At 47.7% G+C, this 22,286-nt stretch overlaps 1 protein-coding gene across 7 annotated transcripts in view; it reads left to right on the forward strand.

Annotated features, from left to right (window-relative positions):
* Positions 1–22,286, forward strand: part of PTPRE (protein tyrosine phosphatase receptor type E) — a 150,162-nt gene that overhangs the window by 60,237 nt on the left and 67,639 nt on the right. Inside the window, exon 1 of one of the 7 annotated variants that reach the window (XM_032423465.1) lies at positions 10,166–12,831. The exons of the other annotated variants lie outside the window; for them this stretch is intronic. The gene's annotated coding sequence lies outside the window, so the exon portion shown is untranslated. Of the gene's footprint in view, positions 1–10,165; positions 12,832–22,286 lie in introns of those variants that run through there. 7 annotated transcript variants of the gene reach the window in all.

A 22,286-nucleotide genomic window follows, 5' to 3' on the forward strand; every position in this document is an offset into this window, starting at 1 on the left:
ATGTTAGCGATTTTGAATGGCATGATCTACTTGAGCAAATGTGGATGTCAACAGCGGGCTCCAAGAGAAGGAATATTACTGGAATAGTATTACTGGATAGAGACTTAAGTACAAGAAGTCTGCAATCCCTTATTGCCTCAGAATCCTAAGCAAGAGGTGTTGACTCATCCATATTGGTTTGAATGGGTATTAAACATGCTACTTACCAAGAGCAGTGACTCCCTACCTTGCTGGAATGAAACATTGGAGGGTCATGCCCCACAGACTCATCTCCTTCCCAGATACAGGATCCAGATTATGATTTGTTAAAAGCATCTGCCCTTTGCCTTCCTTGGCTGTCCGCTCAGCACTGGCCCCTCCACCCAGTCTTGCCATTTGCCTGTTCTAGGGTTTCCTGTCCTCTCGGCAAGTTGGCTCGCAGCCTGGCCATGCCGCTCAACCTGGTTCCATTGTTCACCTCCCTTTTAATAGGAAAGTAAAGGTTGCTTTAGGAAGCTGTGAGTTCTTAGGTAAAAAGTGTTTCTTATTTCAGGAATTTTCTCTTCCATGTGAGGAAAGGCTGTTCCAGGCATGACCCCCCTTTTGGTGGCTACCTTATTTGATGCCTTTGTTTGGAATCTGCTGCTGGGATGAAGGGGTAGAACATCAGATTGATCTTTTAGCCTGCGGCAATTTTATTGCTAAACATTTGAGTCTTGTTCCAAAAGCTTCAAGATTTCAATGAAGAGAAAGGAATTTATTTCTAATTTGTGGGGTTAGAAACTTGCTTTTGAGTCCGTTAGAATGAAATTAATAGTTCACTTTGGGCAGGGCAGGGGAGAGTAAGCACCCTGAGGTTGGCGACTGTCCCAAGCCACTGTCCGTCCACAGGTGGTGGGTGGGCCGCAGAGCAGGAGCCCAGCAGATGCCTGCTGGGTGAACACGGGAACGTGTGGGAGGCCCCGCTGCTCTCAGCTGGCAGTCCCTGCCTGGGATCGCTGTGATGTGGAAGTGAGCTCACCCCAAGTTAGCAGTTAGTAAGATTGTTGTAATTTACATCGTCACAAAATTCTGGCAGTTGTTTTGTTTAAAGAAGCCATTCAACGGGGTAACGATGTATGTGCCATTGCTGTAATGGAGATCCAAAGGAGTTCTCTTCTCTAGCAATAATCTGATTCTTCATTTTAAAAAAAGGCACTCCAGGGGCACCTGGGTGGCTCATTCAGTTGGACGTCTGACTCTTGGCTCAGGTCATGATCTCATGAGTCATGAGATCAAGCCCTTTGTTGGGCTCTGCGTGGAGTCTGCTCAGGATTCTCTCTTCCTCTCCCTCCCCCTCTGCCCCTTCCCCCCCTCTCTCTCTCTCTCTCTCTCTCTCTCTTAAATAAATAAATAAATAAAATCTTAAAAAAAACCGCCATTCTATGTTCATATTTGAATTTAAAAAGAGAGTTGACTTTCCCCTGTTTAACTGGATTAAGTGGGGGCTTTTTAGCATGACCAACCACCATTCCCATGGTTTTCTGTTGTTTCTCCTTTTTGTAATATGTAAATACAGACTTGGGAAGTAATACTATAATTCATACCAACCATCAAACATGACCAAAGTTCCCTCAACTAGCGAACGCTTGTGACTCTGCGGGTCTCAGTTGCATAGTATTTAAATAATGCAATGGAATGTCAGAATTAAGAATTTATGCAAGACACGTAATTAAGGTTTAAATATCTTTTCCAGGCTCTTTGCGGTCTTATATTGTTATACCAAAGGGTATCCACCAGTAAGTAAAATTAAATGATACCGTAACTTGACTATTTCACTTTGGCTCACGGAAATACCAAAGGAATAAAAGGCAACGAAATTAAAGTGCTGATGTTAACAGTGAATTTAATTTTAAAATTAACTTCGAATATTCTGTCACTAGCTGTCTCCTCTTTAACGATCCATCCTTCCTCCTCTATCAGTTTCAATACGTGCGATTTTTCTTTTCTAAGTCATTTCTCTTCCTTGGTATTGATTCCAGTGGCCACCATGGCATGAAAAGAGAAAAAGAATCTGAAGGTTTTTAAATGTTTGCCAAGGCAGAGCGAACCACTTGTAACCTGCCTCAGCTGGGGATGCATTTTTGCAGGTGGAAGAGGGTGTTCTTGTGCGGGTTTCTGCATCTGCAGAAAGAAAACGAGAAGCCTCACGGATGATGTGCAGAGCACAGAAGACCTGAAAACTTTCTCAAATATTTGATTCCTATTTCCTGCCTTTGCCCTGTTCTTGGGTTTTTATTAGCATCAGTGGATCCTCTGGGTTTCCCATCCGAGCAAAATATGTTTCTCCCAACAGTGAAGGAGTTATTCTCCCGTAACTGACATTGGAAGATGACAGTAGGTTGGACGAAGGCCCTTGGACCTGCTGGTGACAAACGGATTAATCCGTCATTTATTTCCACTTCCATTTTCCCCCCCAGGAAAGTTTCAACATTCTTCCAAGAAGTACCTCCTCAAAGAGTATACTAGGTAATCGTTTGTCATATAGTAAAGCCATGGATACTAGGCTGTCAGAGTTTCCACTGAGAGGAAATAGGAACACAGCTTTTCTATATAAACTCCTGGCTGGCCCCTGAGCTCCTGCAGACCCGGTTCAGAGCTGGAATTCTTCGAGAAATCCTTTTCCAGCTGACAAGAAAACATGGATTCTTGCAGGCCACAATGGCTTCCCGGCGTCGTCCCAGTAGGACAAGAGGTAAAGGGAAGCTGGGAGGGGAATCTTTCTCGTCGCTTTGGATTTAGGTCGTGGTTGTTTGTCATATAATTCCTAAGGCATTTAAAAATTCGGTTCAAGGAAGCAGTCATTAAGTGAACATTTGGCAAGCACCTCAGTTAACTTTGTCCAGCCCTGTGCAGGAAATCTGGGATTTATGCTTCAGGAAACTGTTTTAATCCACTGCAGCCTGGCCAAGTGGTGTACGGGGGATGGTGACAGGAGCCGGCTGCCTGGGGGCCGGAGGGTTGTCTGACTGCCAGGAATCCAAGGTGAGGTCCACCTTTTAGGAAAACAATCCCCAGTTATTGTTGACTGGATGACACATCAAAATCCCACTCATTTTAAGTTGGATGTTTCCTATTTTTATAATCAAACCCACCCTCTTCACTTTCCTTATCAACTCGTTTTGTGAAGTGGCATTTCAGTTAAAAGTGACGCGATGAGAACCTGGGAAGTACCTGGTCTGCAGGACCGTGAGCTGGTCTTCCAGGAGCTTGGGTTCAGGTTCACGAGGGGGGGACTGACATTCTGTGTGCAGTTTCTGTTGTAGAAACAGATGGCGTCCATGCCCACTGCCTGACGAGGGGCATCAGTCACACACGGTGGGGGGAGGGGGAGGAAGACAAGAAATGTAGAAATCCTTTTAGGTGTATGACTTACAGAGAGATTTCTCAGACACCCTGGGCCCTGGAATCAGGAATGAGGTCTGCTGCCCACTGGAAGGAACGCGGACCCATTCCCATTTGATGCGGGAACTCGCCCCCACCTGCAGTCCTATCGACTGGGGGATGTCCCCATGTGAATCAGGACAGTGAGCCACAGGAGGAGAAATCCTTTCTGTTCAAAAATTGCCCATTCCAGGTGACTTTTTTAAACAGCTTAGTATAATACAGAGTTTGGTATAAAATATTTAAAATGTTGGAAGAGAAAAGATCTCTGTGGAATTGCTAAACGAAAGTACGTCTCTGAGTAGCTTTTCTTCTTGTTTTGAATGGAAATGAGCATAAGTGAAAAAAAATTGGATTTGAGTTATTTTAGGGTGGGGGCTGATTGGATTCTAACAACTTTGAAAAAATATGTTGATAGTGTTTAAGTGATTTCAAATAACCCGAGCAAGATTGGTCTGCTATCAGAAATGATAGAGATTTTGTGTTCAAGTGCTATCTATAAAAATATGTTTAAAACTACCATGTTACCACACTGCTGCTGAGAAATGAATTTTCTCAAAACGTCATGTTGGTGGAAATTATTATTCACAAAAACAGGACTTGATCCATTTCCTGTTTTGCCAGATAACTTAAATGCCTTATGCTGAAAACATAAATTGCATTTATAATCCCACACACATGCGTGTAGAGCACTTTACAGTTTACAAAGCATGCTCAAGGTCATCATCTCAGAGATTCCCGGAGGCAGTCTGGGTGTGCATCCTCACTTCCACCTTGACGCTGAGAAGACAGAGACCCAGACGGGGTGCGAGAAGTGAGTTGGGAGGACAGCGGGAAGGGACTTAGCAGCATCCAGGGGCCCCTGAGCTGTGCACAGGTTCCTCTCAAACCTAAAAGCCAGGCGGCTCTCATTAGCACCACCCACAATGAGGAAGCCGACCTGCCGAAAAGAAAACAACATTTTCCATGATGAAAACTATCATTTTGCAGTTATGCAAGTATTAGAGGACAGTAATAAAAAAGGACATATCCCATGGGTTCTGCAAACAGGTTGCTGGTAGATAATTATATTTTGGAACAACTTTATGATCAGTTGAGTTGATCTTGGCCAGAGTTCCAAATGTTTCCGCATGTTATCTGTTGACCAAATCCAGTTTTCTAATCTCTCTTCACACACTTGCCAGGCTTCCTTTCAGCACAGCGCGGGGTTGGTCTATTCTCTCTGCCGGTGTTTATCAGGTGTCCCCTGCGGGCTCATAATTGTGCAAAGTCTTGAAAAATGAAGTGGTGGGTCCTAGTTCTGACTTCAGGAAATATCGCCTGGAGGGCCTGCGTTTGAGTCCTTTCTGTAGCAATTGTACTTGTGTATTTCGCATGGGAGCCTAGGAAAGGATTGGACACACATAGAGTGTAGCTCCAGAAAGCTGAATGACTTAGACATGTCCCTTCGTGCCCTGAGTCAGACATTCTTTGTCTCAAAAATAAAGGGCTCGATGAGAATTTTTTAAAGGCCCCTTGCAGACATAGAGTTGATGTTCTCCGGTGATGCCTGTCTGGATTTTGAGTTAATACAGAAATCCCCCTAAATTAGCCATGCTGTGAATCAGCTGAGCCTGGGCCAGATACACCCATCACTTTCCCTGCCGGGATGAAGTCTGCACCTCACGATGTAAATGTTTTATAATCTTCGCTTGGAAAAGAAAGCAGCTGTCCTTCACTGCTTTCTCTTCCCTCCACTCTTGTTTGTGTTTGCTCCTCCTGCCTCCAAAAGAACAAGGAACATAGAAAGGAGGGTTTTATGAATGCGGAAAACATTTTTGAAAAGCAATCTTCTTTCCGTGATGTTGCTAACATGCACGAAGTAAAAACTGGGAATCCTTGGGCTTCGATTTTAAAACCTCAGCAGAAGCATTAGATAGTAACACAAAGGTACTTTCTCCGCACTGTTCTGAGATCCATTCTGGCAAATGGTTCTGGGGGCTGAGTGATGCTCTGCGTTACCTGGAGAAGTGATTCACTGGGAGGGCGGATTGCTCGATCTTGTCGGAAACCATGGAAACCCCCAATGCCATGATGCTTCCCTCTCCTGCGAGTAATCGGCAAAAGACAGGCTGGAAAGTGCCGGCCACGGAGATGAAGTTAGGGTCCTGAATGCACCCAGTGTGAGCGAGATCACACTCCGAGCCATCACTGTTTCCAAGTCCTGTTTCTGGCTTCCTTCCAACGTGAAGTCAACACCGACATTCTGTTGTGCTGTTTCCTGTTGTGGGTGGATTTATTTAATTTTTAATGAGTGATTCACAACCCATGGCTGTGCGTTTTCCTCCTGCTGAGAATTAAGACCCGTTTCCTTTAAAAAATTATTTTTGCTGTAATCTGGGCAACGTTGTGCTCAGTGTGTTTGAGACAAGGGGACGTGGCGCTATGACGCAGAGAAGGCATTTCGCCTCCCCCGGGCTCTTAGGAAATAGCAGTGATGAGGTCATCCCGTGACAGGGGCGCTCTCGGTTAGAGGACGTCAGACCTCATGAAACATCCCTAAGCCCTCCTTTCTATAAAAATGTTTTTGAACGTTGTGTGGCTGTTTTAAACATTTTTTTTTTTTTTTTATGTTGCTACAAATCCATTCCACTTGGAAAGCCACGTGGTCCGTCTGCCTCCCAGAGAGCCTAGTAACATAATCAGTATCCGCTCAGTCAGGCTTTCTCCCTGTCCGCCTGTTTACTCCAAGTGGCCTCTGTCCACCCAGCTGGGCTCACGTACCCCTTCTGCTCCATAACCTTAATGGAAAATAGCGCCGGGGGTCGTCCTGGCGACCAGAGCTGTGGAGCTCCTGTTTCAGGGTCACTCCCTGCCTCGCTGCTTCCATCCCTTGGCAGCTCAGCCCTGCGCCTTCAGATGGACGGGGTGTGCCGCCATCTGGACAAGCTCGTGCCCCACACCCAGCACCTAGGACCCCAGCACGGAGTTTGTATATGAAGTCAGAAGTCCAAATACCTCTCCGATATTCAAGGACCACATCGGAAATCTTAATACTGCATCAGAACTACAAATACCACATCAAGAATCCAAGTACCAGCTGGTTATCCAAGTACCTTTTCTAGAAATTTGGGTACCATGTCAGAAAGCCGAGTATTAAACCATCAAAATACCTGGTCAGAAATCTAAGCAGTGCATCTGGGCATTTGTCATGTTGGTGCTTAGAGGAGTCTTCATTTTTCACTAGAATGTGTTGATCCCTTTCTGAAATTCATTTGAAAGGTAAAAAAAAAAAAAAAAAAAGGACTTTTATTTCAGCTGGGCTATCATGCATTTTATAGAAATATTATAAGTCACAGTGTCCCTGGGAAATCTGAAACAGTTTGGCACTGGCCCCAGTCACAGAGTGCTGTCGGCCCGGCGGAGGGTCAGTGGATGCTTAAGGAAGGTGCCCCTTGACGTTTCTGATCTAGATTCTGTGAAAGAGAACTGGTGTCAGTGGGGTCTCAGCAATCCTGGTAGGAAGTTTTCTAAACCCACAGGAAAGGGTGTTCTTGGAGGATATGGTCAAAAGAGAATTGAATCCTCATCTTGGGAAGCGAAAAGTCAAATTCAGAGAATTGCCTGATGATGCCAGCAGTTTGGCCGTAGAAAACTTCTTGAACTCCTGTTTTCTACTCTCCACAATTTATAGACGAGTCTGACTTCCCTGAAACTAGCGCCTGGTTGGATTCTTTGCAAAGGGACAGAGAAGAATCGCTTTGGCTGCACGCCCGGGGGTGACCCAGCAGCTCGGGGTCAGTCAGTGTCCTAACGTGGATCCCCAGGGGTCGCCCAGCACCCAGCAGATCCCCCGACTCCACAGACGGCTGGTGAAGGAGGGGATGAGTGAGTGGTTGGGCACGGGAGTGGGGGAGAGCAGGCAGTCAGCAGAAAGAGAACACCCCCTTTGCACCCTACACAGTACCTGGGGCGGTGCTTAGTGCACGCAGGGCCGGCCACATAAGATGCTCGATTGCTTGTTCAAAAAGCAGGACAAAAAGCTTTTTCCTTTCTTCCGTGGTCTCTCTCTGGACCTATCACGCTGTTTTTTTGTTTGTTTGTTTGTTTTGTTTTTTTACCTTCTATTTAATGTCATGCTCCCTGGGGCACGGGCGTACTCTAGGCAGTACAGACCCTCACCGATGCCCGAGACTGTGCCCTGCAACTTGCTGGGCAAGTGTACACTTTGGGGCCTAGGAAGCAGACAGTCAAGAACCTGCCTGGAGAGGAGGCAGAAGCTGGGCCAGGTGTGACTAAGCCTCCAAGCCCCTGCAGTGCTGCACCATTGTCCCACCTGACTGCACTGACAAAGTAAAAACTCAGAAACTTAGTACAAACTGGGCATGAAACCCCATGCTCCGAGCCCTCCTGAGTGGGGCTGGTCTCACACCCCCGAAGCAGCCCAGCCGCAAGAAATGATGGTCAGAACACTGGAATGTTCACCCGTGGATTGTTGTAATAAGGGGCTTCTGTTCCCAATGAGCACTTTAATTCTCCCTGATTCCATCATTCGTTTCTGGGAAGGTGTTTCCTGCCCACCCGGGGACAGCCCTCTCTCTCTGACTCCCAGTCCCACGTTACTACTTCCTGCCACCCTGTTTACATTGTCATTCAGGTCCTTACTACTCCTTGGAAGGGCGGTATTGATACACTGGGTCCCCTGCTGGAATGTAGTCACCGGAAGGAAGGCACGATGGATGAATATGCATTTAATACTGCTTACACCACTTTATATCCTTTTTGGAGCAAGGTGGATATAACTAAATAAATGAAGTCAATTCACACCCCCAAGCACAAAGCGCAGAGTCGGGGTTTGCCAGAACGTGGGCGTGGCAGCCAGGGGACCGAGTTCAAATACTAGCTTGCCCTTAGCGGGCTGCCTGACAGCAAAACAGTCATGTGCCTCTTTGGGCCTCCATTTGAAGGACTTAGGTGGGTGCCCAAAGCCCCTGAATTCTCAGGGTCGGTGGATCCAGAATAGCACCACAGAATTACCCGGCCGGGGCTAAGCTGTTGGCCTGGAGCCTGCAGGCAGGTTTGAAACTGGACGGCCCTAGGGCTTTCTGTGGTTTCATAAATAGCTTCATGCAATAGATAGTTATAAACACCTTCGTGAAAGCCTTGTTTTCCTGTGATACTGAGATATTTGGCCCATCCTTCTGGATGGCATAACAGGATGGCTAAAGTAAGCATTGCTTAGAGTTGTCGCAAGTCTGCTAAGCGTTGGAGAAAACCGTCGGGTCAGGAACCTCATCATTCCTACGTGCCTCATTTAGCATTTCTGCCCATGTTTGTATTCGTTCTACACACGCACACACACTGGGAAAAAAATCCAAGACCACCTTGAACTAAATGGATTTGACCTCTATTTCTCAAATGTGTGTTAGTATGAAGTCGGGAGCTTTCTTTGAGAGTTCAGCGAGCCATCTTCTCCACCTGCTCCTGCCTTAGCTGACAGCCCTGGCATTAAAGAGTCTAGTTTCTCTGGGAAAATTCATGTCATGGACATCTTGTTGCCAGGAACCAGTGCAACTCACTTCTCATTTCAAGATGATGTAAAGTCTCGTGTTTTATTCCCTGTGTGGACGTGGAGCCTTGAATGATGTCCAATTACTTGGAAGGGAGAGAGCCTGTCTAAGAAGGACATGCCATGCCGGAAGCTTCCGTTGCTCAGCAACATGTCATTTTACCTGCGTTTCACCAAAGGCAGGTAAATGGGCCAAAACCCATTTAGTATCGATAGTGTATAAAGGGGAAACGTGCCCTGTTCAAATCATTGCTTCCACCATAGAAAAGAAGCAGGGCAGAGCGGATCCGGGCAGGGTGGGCTGAGGGCTGCATACCAGTGTGCCCAGCATGAGGGCACAGGGCTTGTGGCGCCCCATTCTTCCCTGACTTAGGAGTGAAGCATATCAAATTGCTCACGATTCTAATTGTACAATCTCCAGCTTAAGAATCTCCTTCATGGGGTGCCTGGGTGGCTCAGTGGGGTAAGCCTCTGCCTTCGGCTCAGGTCGTGATCTCAGGGTCCTGGGATGGAGCCCCGGCGAGGGGCCTGCTTCTCCCTCTCCCTCTGCTCCTCCCCCCTGTTTGTGCTCTTTCTCTCTCTATCTCAAATAAATAAATAAAATATTTTAAAAAAGGAATCTCCTTCAAAAGGCTTCCAGCTGGGGCCACCCCTGGAACCCACATCCATGCATTACCATCCATCCAGTACACCCCCAGGGTCTCAGCTTCCACTCCACGCCTTGTTGCATGTGAGCAGCTCAGCTCACGAAATCTCTTCTTTCCAGTGAAGGAGGACGCAGAACCACAGGGACAGCTCAAACCACACACCCTCAGGCTCTGCACTCACACAAACTCACAGCATCCTGGCTGGAGGGAGTTACCGTAAATGCCATGACCCCATTTCTTTATGGAGTGGGTGTTGGAAGAAGTGTGTCTGTTCATTGTTGTGGCCTCGGCTTAAGGTCCCCATGACATTCTTTCCTATGTGGGGAGAGTTTTCTTTCTGTTCCTAAAACAACAAATCTTCTCAGCTTCAAGCCTGGCCAATCTTAATAGAGTCGTGGCAAAAAAAAAAAAAAAAAGGGTAAAACAAAGCGAAAACCAAACAAATAAAGGGCACTGGTGGTGTGTGTGTGTGTGTGTGTGTGTGTGTTGGGTAGGGGGTGGGGAGTGATGGGAAAAAAAAGACCTGAATGCACAAATAACCTGACTCAAATTCAGGTTAACTTCGTGATTTAGATTTGACATTTTCCTTGAAGTTTGGCTTTAGTTAATTACCAGCTTTTCCAATAGCAGCCTCTGAAGTCCTCTCCAGGCTATTTCTCCCCTTTTGATTAACACCATTTTGTCATTTTGTCAGGAGTTCAAGCCAGCTCTTAAGACCATTTGCAATAAGAGCTGAGGACAGCCAACTGCCGGCCCAGTGTCTGCAGAAGGTAAAGCACTGAAATCCACGGACTCCAAAGGGAGTTTCCACCTGCCATCTTCAAGGCCATGTGTCCCGTCCGTGCTCTGCTGTGGGGCAGTCACGGGGTAGAAACCTTCTCACAGCCTGGATTCCAGGCTAGAGCCTCAGGGTACCAGCATCCTTGAGTCCAAGTGGAGTTTAGCACTTGAATAGAAGATCCCTTGTTTTGTTGAAGCCAGACTTCACAGGTTAGAGACCTCAGGAGTTCACTGACGTGTACGTGTGTATGTATTTGTGTGTGTGTATATGTATGTGTGTGCACGCTAGTTATAAGTAAAAGCAACGTAGGAGCTGTACACATAGCAAACTCAGCCATTGCTTCAAAAATGAACGTGGCCAAGGTTCAATTAATGTGAACTCCCAACCACGAAACATTTATTTTTGCTGATTTCTAGTTATATACTTTTGCTTTCTGAGAAGCTTTCCTTGGGTCATTGGAAATAGTAAGAAATTCCCCCTGAAATTAATCAAGGGGACTACATCAAGGAATTGTGAGGGGTTTCTTCTGCTTGTTTTTAATCTCGCGGCACCCGTCGATGCTGGGTTGTGTGCGAGGGCACTTTCAGCTGTCGCCATCCATCACCACCGCAGAGATGAAGCTAGGAGTTCCTCTAACTAAGTTTCACATAGCCAGGTGTTTGTTTAAAAAAAAAAAAAAACCTGTGCCATGTGAAACAAATGGTTTGATTTAAGTGTGTGGTATGACTGCAGTGGGAAGCAGTTGAACGCACAGCCGCGATGCTACAGCATCTCCATGGCAACCGGTGGAAATAATGGCCCCCTTCGGGAATAGAAGAGATCTCAATCGTGTTGCAGCCGCGTCGCATTGGCTGTCTGCAGGAGAGATGGTTTTCAATGATAGTCTCAGAAATTCCTTATCAACAGAAAATGAATGAGAAGCGGCGTTTTCAGAAAATAAATGGATTTACCGACAACTAATGGGATGCTCGAAGTCACCAAGGACAGCAAGGCAGAGATCTGAGAAGCTGATGATTCCGTGCCCACCTCTGTTCCAGTACCTGCCCAAAGCCTGGCCACTGTCCCCGCCACGTAGAACACACCTCCAGGACTGTTGCTCGTTTTTTCTTTATTGGAGGCAGACATAATTGGGGATTAAATGGAACAGAGTATATAACTCTCTAGCACAGTCGTTGCCCACAGCAAGTACTCAGTAAACAGTACTTGAAATCAAATTCTCAGGACCAAATGAAAGTCAGTGCCTGGGGCTGGTCAGAGGAATTGTCATAGTATGAAAAAAAAAAAAGTTAGACATTACAAGAAACCATGGTCCCACATCGTAGGCCGATTTGGTTCTCGTGAGTGATCCTCTGAAAGACTAGACACAGCGTTACACCTCTCTGTGCACGTATGACGCCAACGGGAATCACCACGTCCCCCGGGAAGGTCACTTTCTTTATGAAGCCACCACTTTCCCAGGGATGTGGCTCAACCTATTGACTGTGAAATAAAGCAGCTTCCACTTAGTCGCAAAGGAAGGAGAACTTGGTGAGAACAGGCAAGCAGCAGGAGTTTCGGTTTTTCGGATACCAGACGAGAGAGTCGTCTTGTGGGTACGTTTCCCTTTTAATTTTAGGAAGTGCCGTGGAAGAAAACAGATAGTTTTGAGATGAGAAGTTGACTCTGCAAAGCAGCACCCTGCCTGACACAGACTTGCTCTTCGGGCGGAGCGGAAAACTCCAGGTTGAAGGAAATTTACCTTGCAACCCTATTTGGGGAAAAGCGCTCATAACGCATGTGCCGACGAGCCTCTCGCTTCCATGTTTCCACGGTGGTTGTATTTTGAAATGCATTTGAAATATCTTTGAAATCTCATTCTGCCTTGAAAGAACCCTTTCGAAAGTATAACATCAGCAGTCACTTTGGAGAAGGAAACGTGCGGCATGGGGGCTTGTGACTGGGGCTGTAGGGTGTCCACTCCTCCCGTCTCCCTGCGGGCCGTGGGTGCTCTCCCGGCCTCTGCCCTGCAAGCGCGGTGCACTGTCGCGGGCCGGGCTCTGCTTCACCCGCCGGCACTGCTGCCCTCCGCAGCTACACTCCCGGCAGCCAGCCTGGATTTTACGCCACCGTTCTTACTGATTTATTGTAAGCTGGGGGAAAAAAAAAAAAGTCACTATGTCACCACAATTATAAATTTATTTTTAAGTATTTCAACGAGAGATGAGTGAGCTCTCCTGTCCCTTCTCCCCTGCCGGATTTTTGGCTTTGGTTTCTGATGACATTGCCCGAGTGCCGGCAGCCGCTAGCCGGCGGAGGAGAATTACAAAGGGAATACCCACGTGAATAATGTATTGCCTCTCGCCTCGGTAGCCCGCTTGGAAATGTTCACGTTGTCAGCCAGGGAGACGCCAGTGCCGTGGACATGGGTTTGAACGTGGTGATCACCTAGGGGCTGCTCGGAGAGTGGTTGCTCTGTAAGTATCCATGGATGCGGAATAGAGACGTGGAGGGGATTTCTGGAAGGTTCCTTCTGTCTCTCATTTAGGTCGCGCATTCTCCAGCAGCTTTTAAAGTATAATATCTCATGTTGCGACTCCCTGGTAGTTTAGGAATGTCATGGCAATTCTGTTCTTGGCCAAGTCTGTGCGTGAGTTTACTCCACCAATTTGTAAGATGTAGCCTTCATGTAGGTGGTGGTTTTGCAGTTTTGGGCAAGTGATTCATGCCAGTCATATGCCTGCCTACTTCATATTGCTATTTAACGTATAAGTTTTTTCTCTTTCCCTTAAAATATAGTAACTAAATGTACCTGAAGCAGCGAGAACAGGCTTAAAATTTTCGACATGCATCTTTCAACTAATGTGAAAATTATAAAGGCGTTTTAGGGAATATTTGACACGAAAGCTGACTAACCAATTATTTGAAATGTTACCCCATAAAATTGGAGGAAGATATTTTCTCTGCCTGCATTTCTTTTCTCTCTTTTTTTTTAAGCACGCAGCTTGTGGTCGAACGCTGTATCACAGCGAATGGCACACGTTCTTACGGAGACCGTATGTGATAAACGCACAAATTACTTATAAACCCAGATACGACTCACTTATGAATTATTTTTGATACGTATGGTGAGAACAGCTTTACTGCTGGGGAAAAATAATAGGTTGCATTCTGTGTAGTGTTTTATTTCAACCAGGTTATCCCAGAACGCCCGTCTTCCCTTGGTGCCCCCACAAGCTCTGTTCTCCACTCAAAGGACGCCGGTCATCCCCGCATTACCCTCAGCATCCCACCAGAGCTGATCTGGGTCCCTGCCCCCCTGAGTGCTCAGCAGTGTGGAGCCACGGCATGCCCCAGGAGGTGACAGTGCCCAGTGACAGGAAGTTTCTCTGCCAGCTTCACTCTGAGCCCAGGTAGAAGGGTATCCCTGTACATTTGGGCCTCCACACAGAGCATAACAAATGGGATCCACAGTTCAGTGTAAATACAATGTTTGCTTTGTCTTGTTTGCTTTAGAGAGAACCTTAGAGTATTTTATGTTAGAAAGTCTAGGGGAAAAACTTACTTGTGCTTTGTTAATGGTAGGAGTGGGCTTCTATTACCTTCCCCTCAACCATGAGCCTCCCCAGCTGTTCTTTGCTAAAGAGAAATCTGACTGGGTGCCTGTGATGCGTGCGTACCGTGCAGGGAACAGCACGCGGGAGAAAGTCAGGGACGCTGCGCAGCGTGGATGGGCGCAGTTCTTAAGGAGGGCTCGGTTTCGCATTTGCTTGCTCTCACCTCGGACGGCATGGTCGCTGGTGTGCTGGGGAAGGGCCCATCGTGGGTGAAGCCTGAGCTTTCTGCGGGGAGTATTTTATCCCAGGCATGCGTGGGGTGGCGACGGTGGTTTCAGAAATTTGTATACAGGCGGTCCCTGCAGGAGAGCTCCAAAGGGAAAAGCACGGGGAAGAGAAGGCTCCTTGGGGGTCAGTTGGGAGTGGACATCACTGTCTCACTCCAGGGGCCCCAGCGATGAGGAGGGCCTGAGCGGGGAGGAGGCAGCGATGGGGCCTGCCGGCAGGAGAAGTCAATATAATCAGAGCCCAGGAATGCAGGGGGATGATGCTTGCTTTTACTCAGCGGTATCTTCCCAGCACCGGGCACCCTGCGTGGCACATGGCGGGCGTTCACGCAGCCGTTCCTGAGCACATGAAAATGAACTAAAGGACGGATACCAACTCATTTTTGCAAGATTTGGGGGTCATATGTCCTATGTATGATGTGTTCTGTCCCTTTACATACACCACGCACATGTACCTACATAGCCTGGAGTATTGAAAAGCAGCATGGACTTCGCCAGGCACTGTGTTCAAGCCCTGGCTTGTCACTTCCTCGCTGAGACCTCATTTAAGGTAGTGACCAAGGGGCCAAGATGAGGCTACTCTTCTGGTGTGCTCGACCCGCCACCTGCCTGGGAGCAAACCCCAGGCAGCATCGCTATTATTACCATGCTTGTCATTTTTGCCCTCCTGTTCTCCCGGTTACACGGGAGCGCAGTGATTTGTATTTCTTTGTATTTGTATTTTTGTTTTTGTATTTTGTATTTTGTATTTGTATTTTTAAAAACCAGCCCTGCTCTGGGAAAACTAACTTTCAAAAATGATTTCTAATGCATTAAAGAATACAAGCCCTGTCGGTTCTGAAGCATGCTGTAAGATTTGTATTTTAAAACTATACCTTGTTACATTCATCCTGATTGTAGTGCAAAAAAAAAAGAAAGAAAAGAAAAGAAGACAGTGGCATAATAAGGTCAGTAAGCAGTTTTTAAGTGTAAAGTGATCTTGAATAACTGGAAAATTAAAAGGACATTTTACTCCATCCGTTTGTGGCAGTTTGTGAACGGACGTAAGGCGCTGGAGTTCTGCCAGTGTTTTAAAATTAGAGCTAAAGAAATGAGACCCAACTTAATTAGTATAAATGTTGCCGTGTAACTTCTAATAATGAGTGTAATTTGCAGTGCCGGCTCACCATGTAATTTCGCACAATGGGACCCGCAGAATGTAGGACTAGTATTTAATCGAGAGAAATGATTAATATGGAAGGGGGAAGTTTGGAGCTTGGAAGCCTGCAGGGGGCCCCGTGTGCCCGCTGGGACCCCCCCATCTTCAGCAGCGGTTCTAAGGCCCCACGTACTCCACCCCAGAGTGTCCGCCGCATCCCCACGAGGAAGCAGTGTCATCTGAGCTGCATGACTGTCCCATGTCACTCAGTGTTTCTGTGCTATTTCCTCACCTGGAAAGGGAGGATACTGATGGACCCACTCTCTTATTCTTGTGGTGGGGGATTAAAGGGGTTGATGATGGAAAGCACTCAGTACTTAGCACTGAGTACACAGCACTCAAAGATGTTGCTTACTCCCACTTCTGCAAGTGTTATTGTGGATCTTGGAAGCCAAAGTGGGGAGGGTGCCTTTTATCCCAAAGCACAGGATGTGGTGGTCCTCGGATCTTTCTTTACTGAGATAAGATTCACATAATATTGGCCATCTTAAAGAGAACAATTCAGGAGCACTTACTACATCCATAATGTTGTGTAACTACCATCTCTACCTAGTTCCAACATATTTTCCTCACCCCAAAAAGAACCACCTGTGCCCATTTGCAGTTGCCCCCCATCTCTCCCTCCCCCCAGCCCCTGGCAACCATGAAGCTTCGTTCTGTCTCTATTGATTTACCTCTTGTGGGTATTTCATATAAATGAAATCATACGATCTGTGACCTTTTTGTCTGACTTGTCTCCCTTGAGCAATATTATTTATCATGCCCTAGCATGTGTCCATACTTCCTTCCTTTTCATGGCTGAATAATATCCCATCATGTGATAGACCACACTTTCCATTCATCCAGCGATGAATGTTGTTTTCTGCCTTTCGTCTATTGTGGATAGTGCTGCTAGGAATATTCAGGTACAAGTTTTTATTTGAGCACCTGTTGTGACTTCTTTCAGGTATACACCCAGGGCTGGGATTACTGGGTGCCACTGTGACCCTCTGTTTACCTTTCTGAGGAGTTGCCAAAGTTGCCCACGGTGGTTACACCATTTTGCATTCCCATCAGCTGTGTTTGAGGGTTTGAGTTCTTTCACATCCTCACCAACCCTTGTTAGTTTTTGTTTTTTGTTTTTTTAATTATAGTCACCCTAGTGGGTGTGAAGTGGTGGGTGTGATTGTGGGTTTGCTGTGCATTTCCCTACTGATCAGTGGGTAGTGAGCATCCTTTCTTGTGCTTGCTGGCCATTCATCGGTTTTCTTTGGAGACATGTCCGCTCAAGGTCTTCGTTCATGTTTTTGACTATTTGTCTTGCTGTCGTTGAGCTGTGGTGTCTTTAAGCATTCTGGATGCCAGATCCTTACCCCATACATATCATTTGCAAATATTTTTCCCATTCTATAGGTTGTCTTTCCTCTTTCTTGATAGTATCCTTTGATGCACAAAAGTCCTTGATGGTTTTCAGTGGAAACTGAGCATAGCAGTGAAAAATTTTGAATCACAAAGGGAGAAAGTCTTTTCCTTCTTTATTCTCCTCCTGTCTTTCTCAGACTCAAAGAGAGACTCACTTTGGGCTTAGTGTGTCTTTAACATCTCTGAAACTTGCTAATCTACCTTTTAACAAAGGACAGCAGGCTCTTACCCAAGAGCCTCCATTTCATAGCCCGCCTTCCTCCCCATCCCTGAGCTGATTATTAAGGTCATCTCTGGATATGGCTAGCAATGCTGCTTTTCCCATTTACACGAATGAAAAGGGTTCCTTTTTAAATACAGATAATTGATTTTTTAGGAAAAAAATGAGTGAGGGACGCCTGGCTGGCTCAGTCAGAGGAGCATGCAACTCTTGATTTGGGGTTGTGAGTTCGAGCCCCACGTGCGGTGTAGAGATTACTTAAGTAAATAAAACTTAAAAAAAGAAGGAAGGAAGAGAAAAATGAGTGAATGATGTGACTGTTACAAGCTCATGAAGGTGGTAAGAGAACTCGGGGGCACTGCTGCAGACCCCAGGAGGGATCCCTGAGCAGGCCGCAGGTGAGGGGCATGTGAGGTCCAGCAGTCTGGTGATGGGGCGCAGAGTGGACAGACAGCGCTGGCCTGCCATTACCGACTCGTCCTCGCTGTGTTCTGGGACTTGTACCAGGCACCATGCTTCACTGTTCCTCCCTGACTCCTGACTGCCGTCGGGTGAGGGGGAGAAGGTCTTGTCCTTCAGAGCACAGGAAGGTGTGAAGTTTGCCTGAGAGAGGAACGTGGTGGGATGTGGTGACTGATGGTTGTGGGACATGAGGAGGGAGGAGAGTCTGGAAGGATCTGGAAGGATCTGGAAGGATCCTGCAGCCAATGAAGGGAGACATGGGCAGACAGGAAACTGGATGCATTTTTAGAAACCTTTCTTAGTGTCATGGGGCTGTTGTAAGACATTAGCACAAACTTGGTGGCTTAAAACAACAGGAATGTGTTCCCTCATAGTTCTGGAGGCTGGAGGTGTGACACTAGGGTGTTAGCAGGGCCACGCCGCCTTTGAAGGCTCCGTGAGGGACTCCTTCTGTGCTTCTTCCAGCTTGGATGGCTCCTGACCAGCCCGGGATTCCTCGGCTCGTGGCCAAAGTACCCCATCTCCGCCTCGTCTTCACATGACCTTCTCTGGGGGACATGTCTGTGTCCTCTTCTCTCTTCCAAGGCCATCAGACATTGGTTTTAGGGCATATCCTAACCCGTCATGACCTCACTTTCACTGAACTAATTACATCTGCAGAGACCCCATTTCCAAATAGGTCACATTCTGAGGTTCCAGGTAGACATGAATTTGGGGGGTGGGGGGACACAACTCAACCCATACAACACCCATTGCAGGTTGGCAGTTTCTCCTCTTCCACTGAAGGTCTTGGGAGTGGTGATGATACCATTGAGTTTCCTAAGACCAAACCTAGTGCATCCACCTTCTCTCTGGAGTTCTGGCCTCAGCTGCAGGCCACACCACTAGCATCCCTGGGTGCAGTTTCACAGACCAAGAGGAAAGTGGATTTTCCCAGGCAAGGTTAAATCAGAGCACAAGAATCAACCTCGAGGTGCCTCTTAGACACTTAGATAATTTTGACATGAAAATCACTGCTTAATCTAAGTCTCTTTCCTCCTGTCTGAGTCAGATGGAAATTAAGAGGTTTACAGTCTTTCAAGCTTGTTAAATCTGTTTACATAGTTTCTAGATGCAGATAAGACATGGAGCCGTATTTATGCTGTGTTAGTCCTGGGTAGCATCTTTATCGAAAACGTCCCTGCATGGCGTGGGAAGACTCCTTGATTCAGGGCGGCTATCCTTGGCTTCTGACGGCCTGACTTTGCCTGGGCTGCACCAAACGGGAGATCAGGAAATACTGGGGTGGATAAAAGAATGAAGAAAACCTACCCCAGGACACTCGAAGGGGCCTTTCTGAGCCCCAGAGACAGTGCCAAGTGCCATGAAACAATCTTTCACCAAAAAGAGCATTTCTTTGATGGCTCTGCCCTTCCCTCCTCCCTGTTGTCCTTGGATTTCAAATAAAAAGGACGTTCTTTGCTCAAAAGGGTTTGGTACAGCTGATGTCCAGTCCGACTGTTCTTAAACAGGTCAACCTTTATTTGACCCGAACATTTCTAAACACAATTGAATAAACTCCGTTTCTCACAGCCTGTTTCCTATTTTCCTGTTACCTGACTTTCTAGCAGATTCTGACATTCATTTCTTTTGAGGTCTCTTTCCTTGCTTTTTTTTTTTTTTTTTTCTGGCAACAGAACAAGGAATTCTCAAAGGACATAAAATTCTGTGATTCTGTATTGATGAATATTTGAGGAGATGCTGCTAGGGTTTATAGAGACATTGGCTGGGGAGAAACAAACTCAACTCAGGCTTTTTTTTTTTTTTTTTTTGGTAAACCTTTTGGCCATTTCATTCACTCACTGAACAAATATTTATTAAGTACCCATTTTAGGATGCAAGGACATTCCCCAGGTATAACAGAATTAAAATGAAGTTCTGAGTGGAGATATTTGGAATCCCGAACCCACAAAATGCTAACATCGGTTAATGCCAAAACAATCCATAGATTTTGGGGGGTGGGGCAGAAGTGAAAGTAAATATTTTCAGTGAGTCTTTGGAATTTACAGAATGTGTTCTACTTGTCCTGAGAGGAAATGTTTCTCAGTTTAGACAGAGTCCTATGCTCCCCTTGCTTGTCCTGGTAAAACCTTACAGAGTTTCAGAATAATTTCCAGGTCTGATGAGCTCACTGTGATGGTGGAGACAAGGCTTTCTAAAAATCTGGTTGTGTTCAGACTGCCTGGGTTTGAATTCAGGCTCTGCCAATTGACAGCTGGAAAGCCTGGGGCAGGTTTCTTCTCTGATCCTCCAAGTCCTCCACTGTCAGGCGTAGGAGAGCCTTGTACGTGTCCGAGAGCTGCTGTGCGGGTCAAGGGTGTGTGTGTAACATGCGTGGAACAGTGTCCACGCCAGGGCACGTACCCTGGAAATGTCACTGTCGTGACCAGGACCATCACTCGTCCTCATCTGTCTCACTTCTAGAAATGGTTGTCTCTGAAATAAGGGTGCACTTTCTGTCCCAGGTACCCAGTTCCTATGCAGGTAAACTTGCTCCGTCCCAGTGCTGACTTGCCATCCTCCCTGCTGCTCCCAGGGGCGGCTTGCACTGGGGGTGGTAGCAGCCTCCCCCCTCCTTCCCCCCCGCCCCGGGGAAGCAGGGCAGGCTCTGTGCCGGGGGTGCCTGCAGAGTTCCCTGGCCCATGCACCTGCCAGGGGATGAGGCAGGGCTCTCTCTGCCTGAAATAGCCTCCTTTCAGGAGGGAGAAATCCTAGAGATTCTCAGCAACTTTCAGGGGCCAGGAATAAGGCCTTAAAACCCAGTCCTGTTGCCTCTAAATCCAGTTGATCAGTGTCCTTTCTCCGGGTAGGCTGGGGGACTCTGGAGTGGAGGCAGTAGCCGACATGGGCTAGTGGGAGGCGAGCATCCTCCTGTGCTCCCGGCGTGGCAAGGGCCCACCTGTCTGGTCTTTCTCGGCTCACACAGGCTGAGGTCACATCTTCTCTGGCCTTTCTGTCCTGACCCCTGCCACTGGCCAGGGGTGTGAGAAGGAGCGGGAGCAAGGGAGACTCCAGAGCAGAGGCTGCAAGGTTCTGGCCCTTTCTCAGAAACAGATGAGCCGGGTATGATGCCTCCAAGGCAGCCGGGCCACATTCTCATCCTGCCACACTCCTCTGCTCCTTATGTGGCTATGTGGCCAGCCAGCACATCAGTCAGCAAACCCTGCGTGAGTGCCAGGCCCAGTGCTAAGCCCAGAGGTGACAGAGAGACAGGAGGGGAGGTCTGTGGTCTGGCTGGTACTGGGACGCCTCGTGTGTCCTCTGCAGATCTTACCAGGATAAGCCAGCCTCTCCATCTGGGATGGCTTAGGAAGCCGCTGTTGGCGCCTCCCCTGTGGTGTCCTCCCATCCCGGCCCTCAGAGCAGCCCTCCTCCTCGTGTCCAGGAGGTGCAGCGTCCAGGCAGCATCCCAGGCATCCAGCAGAGGGCATGTCCCCAGCCACAGATCCATAAATGCCGTTGGGTGTATGAACCCCAGACTTCTCGCTGTTCCGGAACTGCCTGGTCATGCTGAAGGCTTATGTCTCTGGGACTGAAAACTGCCTTAGGTTTCCTTCCCTGACTCACAACATCAGAGTCTATTATAAGAGAAAGAAAATTGATTCTGTTGCTTCTTGTTTGGCTGCCTTTGAGCTGAACATATTGTAAAGTGTTTATTCACATTCCAGAAAGGGTGTGAAGGGCTTTCTTCTTATCTTACAGACTCTCCCCAGTGGCTCAGAGAGGTCACCATTTTGCTCATTTTATAGACCTAGAGAGGGAGAGCGCTGACCCAAGGCCACACAGATGGTGGCCCTGAGCCCAGGTCTCCCTGAACGGGTGGCCAAGGCTCCGGGCTGCTGGGAGAGCAGCAGTGGCTTAAAAGATGCTGAAAAGAATTCAGTAATTTGGGGTTTCAGACCTGGGATTCTCCAATTCCTAACTGTTTAAATAGATTGATTATATTGAGGGGGATTTGTTCAGCACATTTCTGTTTGGTGAGGTTTCATACTAAGACACAAAATGTCTCTCGTGGTTGAGCATAGTGACCTCACGTCCATCCGTCTGTCCCAGTCAGGTGGACATACAGTGGAGCATCCAAGTCTTAACACCTTGGGGAGAGAAAGAGGACACTGTTGGTAATTATGCCGGCAGCGGGCACGAAGTGAGACTGTCCAGGACAAGTGGGCACGTGGTCACTCTGTTCAAGGACCCGCCACATCAGTGGGGGCCATTTGTGCATCCCTCAGTCGTTCATTCAGCAGGCCCTCTGGGCAGCCCCTAGATGGCCACGAAGCCTTCTTCCCGGGTGTGGGGGGCTGCTAACACCCCCAGTGCCGCCCTCTCCTGGCCGGGAACCAGACCCACCCGTCCTAGCCTCTGTAACCACTCTGCACACCTGGCCTTGCTCATTCATGACCTCCTTGGATCCTTGAGCTGGAGATCCCTCTGCATTTTACCGCAGAGGCAACTTGCCTGAGCTCCCACAGACAGCAGTGGCAAGGCCAGGGGGCTCCCAGAGCAGCTTCTTGCCGCATGCCCTGGAGGCAAGAGAGGCTTGGCTTGGGCGATTGACGTTTTTCCTTTGACGGAGGAACAAAATAGCTGCTCCCCTCTCTGGGGCACACCCCATCAGGGAAGGGCCGTGCTGTCCACCAGTCTGGCTCCTGGGCTCCCCTCCTCACACAGACTCCCTCTCCCTCCGTGCCTTCCTGCCTTTCTCTCTCTGTCCATCTTTCTATCCCTGTGGCTTCCCAGACGCAACCGTCACACCTAGCAGCTACCATCA

Source organism: Phoca vitulina, unplaced genomic scaffold (assembly GCF_004348235.1).
Source record: "Phoca vitulina isolate PV1807 unplaced genomic scaffold, GSC_HSeal_1.0 scaffold28, whole genome shotgun sequence".
Taxonomy (NCBI): Eukaryota; Metazoa; Chordata; class Mammalia; order Carnivora; family Phocidae; genus Phoca; species Phoca vitulina.